Raw genomic sequence first — 16,157 nt, forward strand, 5'->3', positions numbered from 1 at the left:
ATCCTGGGCGCGGACATGGCACTGCTCATCAAACCACGCTGAGGCAGCGTTCCACATGCCACAACTAGAAGGACCCACAACGAAGAATATACAACTATGTACTGGGGGGCTTTGAGGAGAAAAAGGAAAAATAAAATCTTTAAAAAAAAAAAAGTGCCTTAAATTATTTCCAAAATTCTCTTTACATGTTATTTACATATTTTCATGTCTTAGGTCCATGAGGAAGGCAGGACCACTATTATGTTTATGTTACAACTGAAGATTGGCTCAGAGAGGCTAAGTAATTTGCCTAAATTTACACAGCATACGACTTGGACCAAATCATTTGCCAGACCGGAAATAACTTTTGTGTTAATAAACACACTGCCGGAGCACAGAATTTGAGAAATATTCTGTTTTCACTTTACAGAGATGCAGCAACAATAAAGTTTTCCTGCATATTGAAAAAACAGAATTAACAAAAGCAATGCAGAGTAGCAACTTCCTGTCACAGAAGCCTGTGGGTGAGACAAGGAGGAGCCGGATTAAGAAAAGCCACAAATGTAATAAACCAAACTTGTTAGTTCCAGCCAAATGCCCCTGTCAGTTTTCAAGTCATCTTTGTCACTGTTGATGTGCCTTAGATGGATCCTTCGTGTGCCGCTTTTCCAAGCTGCGAAGTGGATATGATGATGCCAGTTCCCTGCTGTGTCCCAGTGATGTTGGGAACATAAGGAAGATAATGTGTGACATGTGGGAGTGATTTGAACTATGAGGAAGAAACAAACTGTGTAAAAGACAAAGCTTCATTTCTGGTGGGGTGGGCAGGGGTGTATGGTTAAAAACACCTCTCAGGGGCCAGCCCCATGGTCAAGTGGTTAAGTTCGTGTGCTCTGCTTTGGCGGTTCCCCAGTTCGGATCCTGGGCACGGACCTACAAACTGCTCATCAAGCCATGCCATCGTGGCATCCCACACAGAAGAACTAGAAGGACTTACAATTAGGATATACGACTATGTACTGGTACCTAAGGGGGGGGAAAAAAGAAAAGAGGAAGATTGACAACAGATGTTAGCTCAGGGCCAATCTTCCTCACCCAAAGAAAGCATACCTTAAAAAAAATTGACTATTCTTAAAAATTTAAACAAAACAAAAAACAACCCCTCCCCCCCCCCACATCTCTCAGCTGCTTATTTCTTTGTCATAAGGGCTAACATCCACATCGCTTTTTACAAATTGCTAAGCATATTCCGCTGTATTTACAGGGTGGCAGCTGTCATTAGTCTTGTTCTGTGGGGAAAGACTTGCTGGAGATTACCGTGCTAGCAAGTGGTACAGTCAGTTCTTAAACCCTTATGTGCTGCCTCCAGGCTCCATGTTGCTTGCAACCTGACCGACCACATGCCTGCCTTTCTTTGAGAAGTCCCTGGGGCTGAGTTGCTCTAAGAGGCAAACTGGCTGTGCGAGGGGAAAAGGATTCAGCCATATATACTGCAATTAGACACGGGTGAGATTTAGTTCAATTGAGAGGACAGTCTCATAAATCTTTCTTGTAGCTGACCTGGAAAATTCTGAGACTCATGCTGGTTTATAATAATGAGTTATTTGGTTTTGGCTTTAGACCGATGGGCCAGTGAAGAGCATCATTTGTTATTATATTCAGGATCCTGGATTTGAGAACAGTGGGCTGTGTAACATGATGAGCTGGGCGATCTAATTCATTTCTGGGTGTTGATTTTTGTTCTGTTGAGTCTGCTGTGGGGAGAGCCATGTTTGCTTTGGATGGTTTTTGCAGCAGCTGTGCTGGTCTGAGCAAGTGTGAGACGGTGCTCATCACAGGACTGGCTTCACACGTTGAGGGCCTTGTGGTCCTTTGCTGTGTTGTGCTCAGTTGTCCTCATTAGTTGCTCTTAGAGATGCTGTTTTTGAGCATAGGGTTTTTGTTTTCCTCCATCCTTCCTCTCTCTCGACCCTCCTGTGTTTCAGGAGATCCTTATAGAACAGCTGTCTGGAAGCTCCAAAGGCCACGTGCGTTCTCTCCATTGGGCTGCTTTTCTTTACCAGCTCAGTCACTGCTTCGGCACATTCATTAGCCATGCCCTCTAAAGCCAGGTCACTCGAAGCATACCTCCCAGACCTGTGCCAGCGTGTGACTTGTTTGTTACCCATCTGGGGCAAGATGAGGACAGAAATCAAGAGTCAGAGTTTAGAAGCTGTTACAGTCATTTCTTGTGACTCTATGCTAATTTATTTTATTTAATGAAATGCAATTTAATGCATGTTCAGTCTAATCAGAAAATAGAGCGTGTATTTTTTATGCCTTTGTTTTTAAATTTAGTTTAATTTTTCTATTCATTTGTGTTGTATTGTATAGAAGTATCAGTCCACAAGGGACTGAAACGAAAACCAAATAAATTAATAAACAAAAACCCCAGACACACCTGGTCTTCCCCACAGGTGGTGTGAGCACGGCTCTGTAGACGCGACTGCATAGCAGATGTGTTTCAAGCCCTTCTCTTCTCTTCCCTTTAGCCTCCTTTGAAAAAGTTTCGCAACACCAAGGTTTCCATGACTGTCCCACCCTCCCGAGCCCCAAGCACTTGGGATCAGGATTTGGCAGAATCCCCCTGGGTTTCTCCTTTGTGGCCCACTACCCCCTGGACCTTGATTTCTGTCCAGTAATGGTTTAGCAAATTTGATAATGAATCCGCTAATAATTATGGTGAAACTATGGCAGCTTTGGAGTTGGGGGTGCTGTTGGGGTGCTATATGATGACGTTATGTCCCAAGGTCCCAAGAAAGTATAAATCCTACTTCAGATTTCAGCCATTCCTCTCATGAGATTTCTTAAAATGGATGAGCTTGAGAGCAATGGCAAAGGAAAGCCAAGTACCCCTTGACTAGGATCTGGGGTTTTGGCCTTACCCTCAATGCAGGGAAACTAGTTAATCTGGGCTGGGGCATATGGCCCACTGCCTTTTCCTAAGCTACTTAAATTTAAATCCTTCAGGGAACTGCTCTGTGGCCTCCCCTTGGTGGAATGACAGTGCTGATGAGAGTGGGAGGCAGGGAAATTTTTTTTTATTTTCCTCCACCTTAACTTTTAATCAGAACATATTTCACGTATTAATTATCTTCCTTTATTAAATATGAATATGTTTCCTACCCACCATTACTGAGTTAACACAATCGTCCTTTAACCTCTTCCTCCTTTGCTCCTCTCCAAGTTGACTAGGAAATAATTGCAGTGGATGAGCAGTGCAATAGTTGAGTACAGGATCGTGGCATAAGGAGTAACCACAGGAAAACACCTTGAGAATTTGGCAAGTGGGGGTTTCCCAGTCCTCCTGGAGCTGGCTGCCGGGTGGGACCCTGTGCTTATCTCAACGTTTCCCCTAGGCCTCAAGCTGACCTTTTGTGAAAACTTTTCTTTTTCTTTTCTTCTTCAGGGTGGCTTTCGATGCTCATTTTCACTGTGTTGAGATGTCATGGGAGGGGTGGGGAAGGTCCCACATGGGGTGGTCCCTGTGATGTCACTGGACCCAAGGCAGATCACTTACACTGTCTGCAATATTTGTCCTAAAAGATTTACACATGTGAAAATCCTTTCAGCAGGGCTGACTGCCAAAGGAAGGTTTGCAGCCCTGACCTCTCTCCCAAGCAACGGGCTTGTGGGGACACTGGTTTTGCGCAGAGGAATTGAGGACTTGGATGAGCCTAGTGGAGTTTTAGGGAGAAAACTGGAGTCAACGTGTAGGTCAAGTCAAGGGAAAGATGCCAGGGAAAGAACCCAGTGATAAAGACCAGAAGAAAGATGGAAGCAGGAAGGGAAAGGAAGGAAATAAATAAATATTGTAGCGGAAAGGAGGAAACGAGCAATTGAGGGTGGGACAATGGAACACTTCCATTTATATTTCAACATCTCAGGTACTGTGATGTGTCCCAAGCCAAATATGTCATCTCTTTACAAGAGAAACAGGTCTATTAGGAATAACCTTATCATATGGAAAGTGATTCAGTTGTTTAATCCAAATGGTTTCATAAAATAAATAAAGTCATAGCAGGCAAAATAGTAGTTATTTCAAAGGAGATGATCAGATTCACTAAGGAGGGAAATACAGTAAATGCTATGGCCAAGCTGGAACTCAATAAATCAATTGACTTAGAATTCCTTAATTTTTCATTTACAATAAATACAAGTAGAAATTGTTAGGCAGTTTAAGTATGATAGAAATACTTTTTCCAAAGGCTAATGATGGACCAAACAACACCCACCCACCCAGCCACACACCGACACCCACACCCACATACACATACACATGTGTGCATCCCCACCCAACACCCACTGATCTCTGAATCCCTATCCTACTCTTTATCACAAATAAATTCTAGGTGGATCAAAGATTTTCTTTGAAAAAAATGAAATTGTTATAAACACTAAATGAAATGGTAAATTAAAAATAATATTTGAGAGAGGAAGGTAAAAAGGAAACCACCAATATGTTAAAGTATATAAAACTTTGACTTTTGTAAGGCAAAAAACACCACAGGCAATATCCAAAAACATATGATCAAATGTTTGTCATTTGTATTGAAATACATTTCCCCCAAACAATAGTGTCTTTAATATATAAAGAGCTCTTACAGATCAATCAAAAAAGATGAGTAATAATAAATGGGCTCAACGGTGAACAAATCAATGTAAATACAAATGAAATAACAGTTAGTTAAATTTCCTCATTAGGGACTTAGAGTATAAATAACAATAAAACAAATCTTAGTATTTATAGGATAAAAAATAAAGCACATTTCACGTTTTTGCAAGTCTTAGTAAGTATAAGTTTGATACACAACAATCATAGCAGGAACTGATAAAAAGACCACCAGGTTGAGAAGATATAAATCAACAAAAGAATTAATCTACTAAATTCTCATTTTTGGTCGACTAGTCAGTTGATGGGTTTTAGCAACAATGTAATCACCCTGCTATTCCTTTTAGATCCTGAACTTTGTAAACCCTCTTTCTTTCTACAGCTTCCTTAATTCCCCTCTTCTCTCCAAAGTCCAAAATACGTACTTTTCTGTTCTCACCAGAATTCCAAATCACTGACTTTCTTGTAATTTAACCGTGCTCACTAACTCTCTTCTGGACACCTCTGACCTCTTTTCAGTCTGAACAAGATAGTTGTGGTAACATGGCCCTTATATTTACTCCACATTTCCCTATCCCCTTAACCTTCCACTATGGGACTGCCTACTCTTACACCATCCTTACCATTTGCTTTTTCAGATTCTGCCTTAAAGAGTACTGCTGCCCAGGACTCCGATGGGCTAGCTCATCAGCTCAAGAGCAGGGTGTTCACTGGACTCTAGAAATTCTTTCACACGTCTCTTGTTCATTCTTGAGATCACTGGCCACAGTAGCCTTTCCAGACTTTCTTCATTTTTCCCAGGCCCCCATTTTCCACCTTACAAGACTCCCTCACTTTACTTTCTACTTTAGAAGTTGAAGGTGAACTCTATCTCTTTATCTAACTGCTCATCTTTTCTTCCTGGTCAGGTGGGAATAACTCCATAGAGGGACACTTCTATTCTTTTCCTCATCTCCTGGGGACTTAACCTTTTAATTATTTCTTTATATGGCAACCTACATTTCTACATCTTTATTAGCTCGTCTCTTCGATAGTCATCTATTCATCCATCTATCCACCCCTACATTAATTTTGTAGGCAAGCATACACAGACCTACCTATTCATGAACGATACTCACTTGAACATGTTTGCTCCTCAATTTATTATTCATTTTCTTTCTTTCATAATCAGAGTCCTTTCTTTCATAGTTTCTTGGTCTCTCTTGTCATCCTGAAAAATTATTTTCATTTCTCATTGCACTAGTGAAACACTTTATTGGTGAATCTTGTGGGCTTTTCTCAGTCCTCATTCTCTCTGATTTCTTTGCATCTTTTCACTCTTCTGACCAGCTTTTCCTTGAAGCATCCTCTGCCCCGACTCCTGTCCGGTTCTCTGTCCTGATATTCTTCTCCCCTTTTATTACTATTTGCCTCTTTACTGCCACTTCCTCTTCCTGTTCTCCAAATGCTCTCTGTAAATCTCTACTATTCTCTTTAGCTCAGACTTTTCCAAAGTGTGTACCATAGAGCACTAGCCACAGGTGTGATGATAACAGTTGTCCTGAGGCAAAAAAAGAGTTCTGTTGTCCAAGAAGTTTCAGGAACATATAGGTAATTTAACAAAGTTAAATGTAATTGTAGTCTTCAGGACTTCTCAGAGCATTTAAATGCTGATGTGTATTGTTAATACCCAGGGGGCTCTGTGGGGAGATAGTATGCTCAGTTTCTCAAACTTGTTGGACCAAAGAACATTTCTTTTCATAGAACATATCAAGGGACCTGGATTCCACAGAACTCATGGGGGAAAACTGTGTACATTTTCCAATTTTCCACCTTGACCTCTTTTCATAATATTGCTCTCACAACTTTTTCTTCTACTACTCTCCTCTAGCCTCCTTACTATCAAGAGGGAATAGATTATTTTCTACTATAGAACCTACTCTATTATTTAAGTCTTATAGGAAATGCTACCTTTTCCACAAAGTATTTCCTGATCATTCCAGGTAGAAGCGCTTTTCCCCTTCTTTCAAATATAAGAGGAATCCTTAGAAGTAATAGTTAAGATCTTGCTCCATATTATTATAGTATTTATCATATTCAGCCGATTCATCTCTGATTTTGTTAACTTCTTGAGGACTGTGTCTATGCACTTTGTACCAGCAAGGAAAGCCTTCAGCTGCAAGTACCAGAAAACCCAACCAGAGGGACTTATGCAGCAAGACAATTCACTTTCTCATACAACAAGAAGCTCGGGATAGGGTGGCACCAGGGTTGATTAATTCTGTGGCTCAAAGTTACTATCAGGACTCAGATGTGCATCCTCACTACTCATGTTCACTAACCTCATGGTCCTAGGTGTCACACCTGGCTACAATAAAGTTAAAGGGAAGGTTAAAGTATACAGCTCTTCCTATAGGTATATTTCAGTATCTCACACCTTTTCTGTGCTGGCACCTCTCCCCACCAACTTCTCATTGGACAGAACAAGATCACCTGCCTTCCCAAAACCAATCACTGGCAATGGGATCTCCCACTGGACTGGCTTAGACACATCTGCCAAGCTGGGGTTTGGATCATCTTTGATGAGGAATAGAGACTTGAACAAAATAGGGGCTCTGTTAGCAAGGTGGGAATGGGCTCAAGTGGATTTTTACATTAATATCCTGTTCAGCTCCCCACAGACTATGCTGCACATTCTATGCATTTGCTAAGTGAGTGAAAGTATGGACAGAGAGTTGTGTCAAATAATGTGTTTAGTCAAGATTCTGTAACTTGTTACCTATCTACTATCTTTCCTGACTTTCTAGGAGGAAGACTAAAAATTTACATTATAAAAAGGAATGAATGTTCACAAGTGAACACGTTGTTGATTCTGCATTTGAAATATTAAAGCCTTTTTCCCCCTGTACTCTTAATACCAGTAATATCAGGAGCCAGGAGTATAATAGAGCCATTTTGAGTAAATGTCTCCAAGGGAATTCACAATGATGAAATCAAGGTAACATAAAATAGATTCTCAATTAAGTTTTTCATTGTTTTCAGCAAAGTTATAACATTGGGAAGCTTCTTTTTCTTTCCCTCATATTCAAGATAGCAACCATATTTCATTGTCAGTGATTTGATGCCAATAGTTGAATCAGTCTGTATTTTAGTTTAGTATTTCCTCCAGACATTCTTTGAACATGTGTCAACAGGAAAGATCATGTTTCAAAATCCACTTCTGCCCATTTCTCTCTTAATAAACAAAATGAAGTTTGAATATATATCTTTTAGTTCTCTCTATGCTTTCTGAAATTTGCCAAAAAAACAGAATTTCAGAACTGGTCAAGACCAAATTCCGAGACAGGTAACATGACCATGGGTACCCTTTCATCTCTGCTCTTGTGTTCCTATTTCTCTTAACAGTCCTCATCTGCAAGGATTTATTGTCAGCAAATACCCACCAACATCTCATAGCTCAAGAATATTTTAAGGTGTTGCCACTTTGCAGTGTATTCTCATTTTATTTAAAGTTTCTTAAATAATAAAAAAAACTCTAAAGATTCAGAGGAAGCACCTCTACTGATGAGCTGTCAGTTATGGTGATGGGGATGGAGGCAGTTTGGGAGAGAATATTCTTTGTTCTGTTTAAGTCACACAACATAGGTATCACCTACTCTGGGCACGTGATAGGCTGGCTCTAGGAATGATGTTTTGATTTTGCAATATTGTTGGGTAATTGGTAAGCCCGAAGCCCCTGAACTGCTGCTGCCAGGGGGATGTTTAAAACTGTCACACCAGAAGCTGCTAAGGCACATGTATTTCTCCCCAATGTGTGTGTAGGTTGTGCAGGATGTGGCCAGAGAAATATTGTAAAGTTTGGACTTCAATCAGAGAGTACTCTTCTCACTAGAATGAGTTTTAAACACCTCTCTGAAGAAGCAAAGAACCCAAAGAGTGAGGGCCCCAGAAACAGTATGGGCTTCCAGTTCACGGATTGTCCTAACACACACACATTTCCAGGTAATATGTATTAAAAATATAAGAAGCCAGGCAGTGAGGTAGCATGATGTTGAGGAAGAAGGTCCTTCTCTAAGTGACATTTCCCTTGTTACTAACTGCCAGACACCTGCTGTAAGAACAATTCTTATGCAATCAGAAGTCTTAAAAAAAAAAGTGTTCTTGTGACAGGATCCAAGCCAGCAGGTTGTAGCACCAGGTGACAGTATGCAAAGAGACCAACCCAAACTAAAGCCAAGGATGCTTGTCGTGGGATCTACATCAAGGTGCTCCTAGTGTTTTATAAGATGAGAAGTTTTTTAATAATTCATAGTTTAGGGAAGAAGGAAAACTCTCCTCGCAGACCAGTCAGCTTTCCATCTAGAACACTCTTCATCGTTTGTTCTTCAGGCTTTTATTCCTAGAATGTTGTTTTGTGAAAGTGTCAGAAGAGATCCAGAGAGAGAGAGGAGACTGGGGATGACAAAATGTTGTGTGCATCCAAATAACCAATTCTCTTAGAGAAGAGAGTCAGAAAAATTGATGTAAAATTTCTGGGTCAAAACCCAACATGCGGTAAACCTGAATTTTATTTAAAAATAATTTTCTGGGGGAAATCTCTTCATTCTCAAGTTTTAAAGTAGTATTAATAACCATTGGCAACAACTGGCATCTTGAACTATATTTTTAACTTAAATAAAAATTACTCTTCTGATGGGAAAACGAGGAATAAAAGAAGAAGGCAGCCAGTGTTTTGCCAAGTGCATCAGAGCGAAGCCAAGACTCCATAATAATTTAGCAATGGAGGCTTAGTCCCTGCTGAAATTCATTTTATAGACAGAGAATCAAGTCCTGGACGCGAAACAAGATCAACATGGAACATACATAGAAGGATGATCAGAATGTGGACAATGCAAATAAGAGACAAGTCTACAACAGGGAATATTCTGTTTTCTCCAGTTCATTAGTCAACACAAAGCTTATACCTGAAACCTTACCAGTAATGCTATTTTAGTATTCATATGTGTTTTTATATATGTATTTTTCAAGGTGACTGTTTAGTAAACTTGATATAATTGGATTCAATCATTATCAACAGATTCTTTTACAGTCTAAAGTCCTGAGTTAAAGAAACAGCCTACGTAGGGTTACCAGGGCAGAACAAAACCCATCTGAGTCACAAGTCATACTTCTGGTGTCCATAATGTACTCCTTTCAGGATGTGGCTTAGCAAAGCATATATGTCTGCTTGGACCACAAGTGTTAGAACCACAGGATGTTATTGCTGAAAGACACCTGTTTCAATCAGATGCTGTCAGGAAATAGAATCTGACTCAGGTGGCTCGAATGAAGAGACTTTAGCAAAGAGACTACTCAGCGAGGTGTGGGCAGGGCAAAGGACTTGAGGCACCCAGGGATAAGCAGCAGCAGGAAGCCATTGCTGCTTCTGATAACCCAGTGAGAGCTGAGCCGTGGATGAGGTGCCCGACAGGAGCTGTAGGCGTGGAGGGATGCAGCCCCTGCCATATATGCAGGCCAAACCAGGGAGGGAGTAGGGAATAAATACTACTGCCCCTCTCCCCTCCTCTGATCCTCTGTAGGTGCCTCCCATAGGCCAAACCCAACCAGAAGCCAGAAGGCAAGGGAGTCAGGGTGATGTCGTCCACAGAGGACATGGAACAGGGCAGGAAAGGGCAGATATTGGATTTGGAGTGGGTAGGGCAAATGGTGAAAAACCACACGGTACCTTAGGAATCTGTTCTTTGTGCTCAGATTTGAAACTCCAAATCCTTTCTTTGTCTAACCCTAGACAGGGCCCAGATGGACATGTGGGCAGCAGGTATGCGACTGTACGAAGCAGCTTACACCTCGTAGAGGTGAGTGCTCACTTGTTAAAGGTGAGCAGACTGGCCTCCCCCAAAAAAGAGACGGATTCTTCAGGAAACCTGGATGCCTCAGTGCCTATGGCAACCAGTCCTGATCAGCCTCTGATCATGCCAGGAGAGGGGCTGATGCTTCCTCAACCGCTAATGCTTATAGGGGGATTCTGCAGCTAGCTTGTGACTTCCTAGACCTGCAAGACTCAGTCCTCAGCCTCCATCATGCCAAGAAAGACTAGCTTCTCCCCAAGCATGAATCCTGAGCTGGTGGGATAGGGCTGGAGTTGAGGTATTGATGTGTCATGTTATACTTGTGTCCAGTCCGTGATCATACCAGGTGAGGAGAAGGGGCTTCCTTCCTAATCATGCAGCCCAAAGTCTAGCTCTGTTTGACTTTCGTTGCGCTGCTCTAGGGTGGGCCATGAGGAAATTGATCCCGTCTCCCAGTGAACTCTGCTCTGTCAGACCTGGTGCCTGTGCACTACTTTACCAGTCGCCCTTGTTTGCAAGAAACCCAGACAGGAACTGACAGGGTAGCATGGGTGGCAACAAAGCTCCCACAGCAGACATTGAGTCCTCTTGTTCCGCATCCTCCAGCCAGCATCTCCTTTAATCAGTTGCATGCCAGCTCATGAGGCCAAGACGGCTGTACAATACTCACCTACGTTGCTTTGCAAAGTGAGGTGATCAGTGGGATGAGCATTGAGTGTTATGACCCAGCTTGTGTAACATCAGTGTGACACCTAGTCTGTGGGTGGTGGGCAGACCTCACAATGGGATAAAGAATCAAACAGGAAAAGCAAAATAGATGTGCCCATAAAAAAAACAGTTACATAGCACCCTTGAATAAATTAGTAATATTTATTTGTGGTGTACTGCAAGTTGCTCAATTATGTCCTATTTATTTCTGATTGCTGTGCAAGTTGCTCAGTTATGTTTTTAATCCCTTCATCCTCAGTAAGGTTTTGACTTCCATTCATTTTGTTTGGGGGAGAGTATTGTGGGAAAATGTGGCTTTTTATTATTCCACTGAAGCCCACTTTGTCAGGGATCCAAGTGGCCATAGCAACTAAATCTCCTGTTGACTCTTCCTCTAGACTCAATCCCTGAAAATTAGTCGGAGCGGATTATGGTGAGCCTTGTGAAATGCATCTTTCGGTTTCAGAGGGGCAGAGAGCTGGAAGGCTCATCCGTTCTTTGATCCTCCATGACTTCTCTGATCCTGCGAGTCTGAGTGACTCATCTCATCCGAGGTCTTGTTGTTTCACTGCCTTGGAAACTGTGGGCTGTTAAAAATAAGATCCATTCCTGGCCGCCTTGGCCTTCAGCCTCAAGGCTGGATTCTGCAGACCCCAGAGCCCCCAGAACTCTGGACCAATGCTTGAGGGCTCTTTCCACATGTGCAAGACCGTGTCTGTAAAAATAAACCACTTTAACACTTTGGGGTTAAATTGACTGTTTATTGTATGAATTAAGCTTCATCCACACCCTCGCCTCCTCCCCGCCCCCCCAAGTAAATGGGATCAAAGAGTTTAGTGGGTAGACACAGCCTGAGCTTCTGTCACTTCCCGGGGACGTTCTCCATCCCTTTTTTCCATTGTGTACATCCACTTGGGTGCTCTAAGGAGACCAGAGATCATGAGGTCATGGAGAACCAGGGCAGGAGGAGGTGTCTGGTGGAGCCCCAGCCCAAGGCCATGTTGTTATCAGCATATTTTGAGTGCGCACTACTTGCCAGGCATCGGGCTCTGGGTGTCAGTTTAGCCCTATGAAGTAGGTCTTCTCATGTATTTTTGCATCTGGGGAAATCAAGGCTTAGAGATTTAGATGTTGCGCTCAGTCTATACTGTTAATAAATTGTACACTCAGGATTCAAACTCAAGTGATCTGACCCCAAATCATATGTTCTTAGCCACTTCTCTATATGGTGAAATAAATTTGCTACTTCCACCTCTCTTTACTTCTTGACAGAGGAGCTGGGGTCACGGGGAGTGGTGGGCTTGGGGCAGGCGGGAGTAGCGGGGTAGAAGACACAGGGCAGAAAGGAAAAGGATCTGATAAACTTTTCCATAAATGGGTTAGTGAGGTAATGTTAGAGCTGCCTCTAGCATTTCAATTTTAGAAGAGGATGAAGTGAGAGAGCGTTCTTTAAAGCACTGCTCCTTGAGAGCTTGGGCAGAGTGGGAGAAAACTGGAGAGCAGGGAGGTCCGTCCCGTCCACTCTCACTTGGAGGGCTGGGGCTCGTGAGGCTGTCTCTGAAGTTCGCTTGTTTCTTCTTAGAGGCTATGCCATTTCTTGAGCCCCTCGGAAGTGCTGGACCTGAGCCAAGGATTGTGAAGACCACACAATGATCATAAAATGTTTCCTGCTCGTGGAACTAGAGGGCCCCTGCAGGTAAAGGATGGTGCTAGGTGTGCTAAATGCCAAGCTGGGTGAGGGATCCCTTCTGGCCTGGAGGAGCTCAGCTAGGGCATCACACAGGCCCTGGCATCCCAGCCTCGGGGGCTGAAGTGTTTTGATGGCTAGAGAAAAGAGGCTAAGCAGGTGCATGGTGGAGGAGCCCCAGGCCCAGGCCGCATTTGTCTTCTATTGTGGACACATATGCCTACAATCTGGTCATTTTTATTTTCTATGAAGACAAATATTTAGTAACTTACTAAACTGTATATACTAATGTTGTATGGCTACTATAGGGCAAGGTTAAAAAATAAAAGTTTAAAAAACATTTAGTTATAAATGGCAAAATTCCAAGTTATTAAATGTTTCTTAACCTGGTTTCTTTGGCAGCTGAGTGAACAACTCATCCTGAACCACTTTTTTTAAAAAGATTAGCGCTCAAGCTAACATCTGTTGCCAATCTTCTTTTTTTTCCTTCTTCTCCCCTAAAGACCCCCAGTACATAGTTGTATGTTCTAGTTGTGAGTGCCTCTGGTTGTGCTATGTGGGACGCCACCTCAGCATGGCCTGATGAGTGGTACTAGCTCTGCGCCTGGGATCTGAACTGGTGAAACCCTGGGCCGCCAAAGTGGAGCGCGTGAATTTAACCACTCGCCACAGGGCCGGCCCCCGAAACACTTCTTAAGTTGGACTTTTCCTAGCTCTAAGCTCAGAGGTCTGGTGTATATAGGGCTTGAGGAGCTTTCTGGAGCCACATTTGTTGCTTCAACCTGTTTCTCCTCTTTTCAGGTACTAAAGGCCTTTGACTATCTGGTTATTCTCACGGCCCTAGCAGTGGGACTGATGTGGAGAAGAGCCTTACTTTGTGTTTTGAAGCAAAACGGACTCTCCTAATGGAGTGTGAAGTGCTCTGATGACGCATCCGCCCCTCAAAGGAGAGGCATGTCTTCCTGCAGCAGGTTTGCGTGGCTTTGCAATTGCAAGTGAACAGTTTTGAAGACTCACCGTGTAGGATTGTTCCACAGAGTGAATCTCTCACAATTTTTGTTGTTGCTGCTGTTGCTTTTATGGGTTGTGTGTGTGTGTGTGTTAACCAGTTAGGAAGGGTTGTTGTGGCAAGCATGCCACATGTGCTATCCCTTTTTCCAACAGCTTTACTAAGTGGTTTCCTCTCAGGTTCCTTCAAAAGTGCCTGGCAGATATTTCCTGGTAGGCTCAGACACCCTACATTTTCTTATCAATATAGGTTCTTGTCTGGATGTAGGATGCTTGAAAGGCAATTAGTCATGGCCTTATTTTTAGTTCCATTATTTTAAGTTCATAAAGTGAAGGCATTAATACTACAAAATCACCATGGGTCAGTGCTTATTAAATTATCCGTTTGTAATAACTGTTGATCCCTAATAGACTAGCTTTCTAGCCTAGACCGCATGAAGGTTGAAATTTTGATTTGCCATCTTGAGAACACTTTGAATACAGAAAGCCAAAAGTCCTTTGGATTCCTTTCATTCTTGGAGACATTGTTTGGTGTTTTATTCAGTGAGTACTTCCTAAATATGTTTACAAAGGAGACAGGCTCAGCATGTTGTCTGGAAGTGGTTGTGTGCACACAGGTTCATGATCCACTGTTAGAAATGTAAGCTGAGTGTGTGCACACGTGCATGTGTGTGTACTTTGGAATTGCATGGGATATTAAACTTGGGCTTTCGGTACCTATATCTCACTCTCACTCAGACCAGATCACCTCTAGTCTGATCAAGTTAAGATGATGTTTATCAGGCAGCTTGCAAGAGCAAGGTCTTTGACTTCATCATGCACAGTTCTAGCAGAAGCCTAGAGAGGGGCAAACAGTTCATTCTACTGCTAAGCAAACTGTTCATGGTGAGTTGATAAAAATAAAAGCAGGTCTATTTATTTAGGCAACTACTGTATTTCACTGAATCTAAGATTTTCTCAGTATGATATGTGCCATTATTTTATATATCATTAAGCGAGAAAAATAATTCTTCTAATTAAACTCTAACATACTGCTTTTATATCACTAGAATTTTTATTTCTACTTACGGAAAGCACTCTTTTAGGCTTATTTGGACATAGCTTTCTATCATTTAGAATTTTTGAACATTATAGAAAGGAAAATATAAATTCAATAAATTGGCTAAAATATTCCTAAATGGCTCCGTTTTCATATCTGGTCCTTCTGATCATGTATCAATGTCATGTCTTTTTCACAGAATATAGGTCCTTGGGCCACTGAGATCATCAGTAATCACAATCAGAAAATGTAGCATTTCTTAAAAGATAGCTCCACTACTCTCTTCAAGAGTCTCTTCCAAGTGACTGGCACTCAACTGCAAGTTTTGATGTGCACATATAGGCAATGACAATGATGTCATAATGGCCATATCCCAACTTCAGTGATGTTAATGTGTCAAGATGCATGTCTTAGATACAGTGACATATGCTCAAAAATTTGAAGTGCATAACAGAGTTAAAAATTCTAGGTCAATCCCTCAAAGACAGGCTTTTCCTATCAGAAATCTCCAGAGTAAAGATTAAGTACTAATTCTGCTAGCATGAAGTGATGTGACTGGGAGAAACCATTAGTCTAGAGGTTTCTCAAATTTTTGAGTGTGTCAGAATCAAGTGGCTTACTTGTTAAAAATATTGATTCCCAGGGCCACTTCAGACCCATCAAATTGGAATCCCTGGCTGTGGCATTTTGACAAGCTCCCCAGGACACTCTGATGCAGGTGGTCTGGAGAACTGAGCTCTAATGCACAGTGCACTGAGCTCTGTCTGAGGCACCCTCAGTGTACATTTAGCTCTCAGATTATAGGCCTGGAGACTTCATGAAACCCATGACAGCCAAAAGAAAGCAAGACACTTTTTCAAAGAAAAGAAGGTCACCATGTGCCCTTCATTCAGAACATCCCAGAAAGAAAGGAGCCAAGATATTTTGACACCAGATTAGAGAGTGAGTCTGAAACTGCCAATTCCTTAAAAAAAATTCTTAATAAGGGGCTTGGAAATTATGCTTCTTATTTCTCTTCTTCTAGTGATTACCTTCAACTTTTTTTGTTTTTTTAACATTCAATCATTTATTCCACTCACATGTCATGTAAAGGCCAAGGCTCTTCATCACTAGACAAACTCTGATGAGTCTGGCGAGGGTGGTCCTGATGAATGTTTTATGACATTGTGAAAGGGGTCAGTTTAAGGTTAGGCAAAGGAAGTGCCGTGTTATTAGAGAAGCAAAGTAGCAGAATCATTTCCTATGATTCTTGTATTA

At 42.0% G+C, this 16,157-nt stretch overlaps 1 protein-coding gene across 10 annotated transcripts in view; it reads left to right on the top strand.

Annotated features, from left to right (window-relative positions):
* ESM1 (endothelial cell specific molecule 1) overlaps window positions 1-16,157 on the top strand; it is a 41,658-nt gene that overhangs the window by 2,018 nt on the left and 23,483 nt on the right. For 4 of the 10 annotated variants that reach the window (XR_011530595.1, XR_011530596.1, XM_070587589.1 and 1 more), the window contains exons 2-3: window positions 12,749-12,862; window positions 13,655-13,824. The exons of 1 other annotated variant lie outside the window; for it this stretch is intronic. The gene's annotated coding sequence lies outside the window, so the exon portion shown is untranslated. The remainder of the gene's footprint in view (window positions 1-12,748; window positions 12,863-13,654; window positions 13,825-16,157) is intronic. 5 more of the 10 variants (XR_011530597.1, XM_070587591.1, XM_070587592.1 and 2 more) reach the window with 2 other exon arrangements.

Source organism: Equus przewalskii, chromosome 20 (assembly GCF_037783145.1).
Source record: "Equus przewalskii isolate Varuska chromosome 20, EquPr2, whole genome shotgun sequence".
Taxonomy (NCBI): Eukaryota; Metazoa; Chordata; class Mammalia; order Perissodactyla; family Equidae; genus Equus; species Equus przewalskii.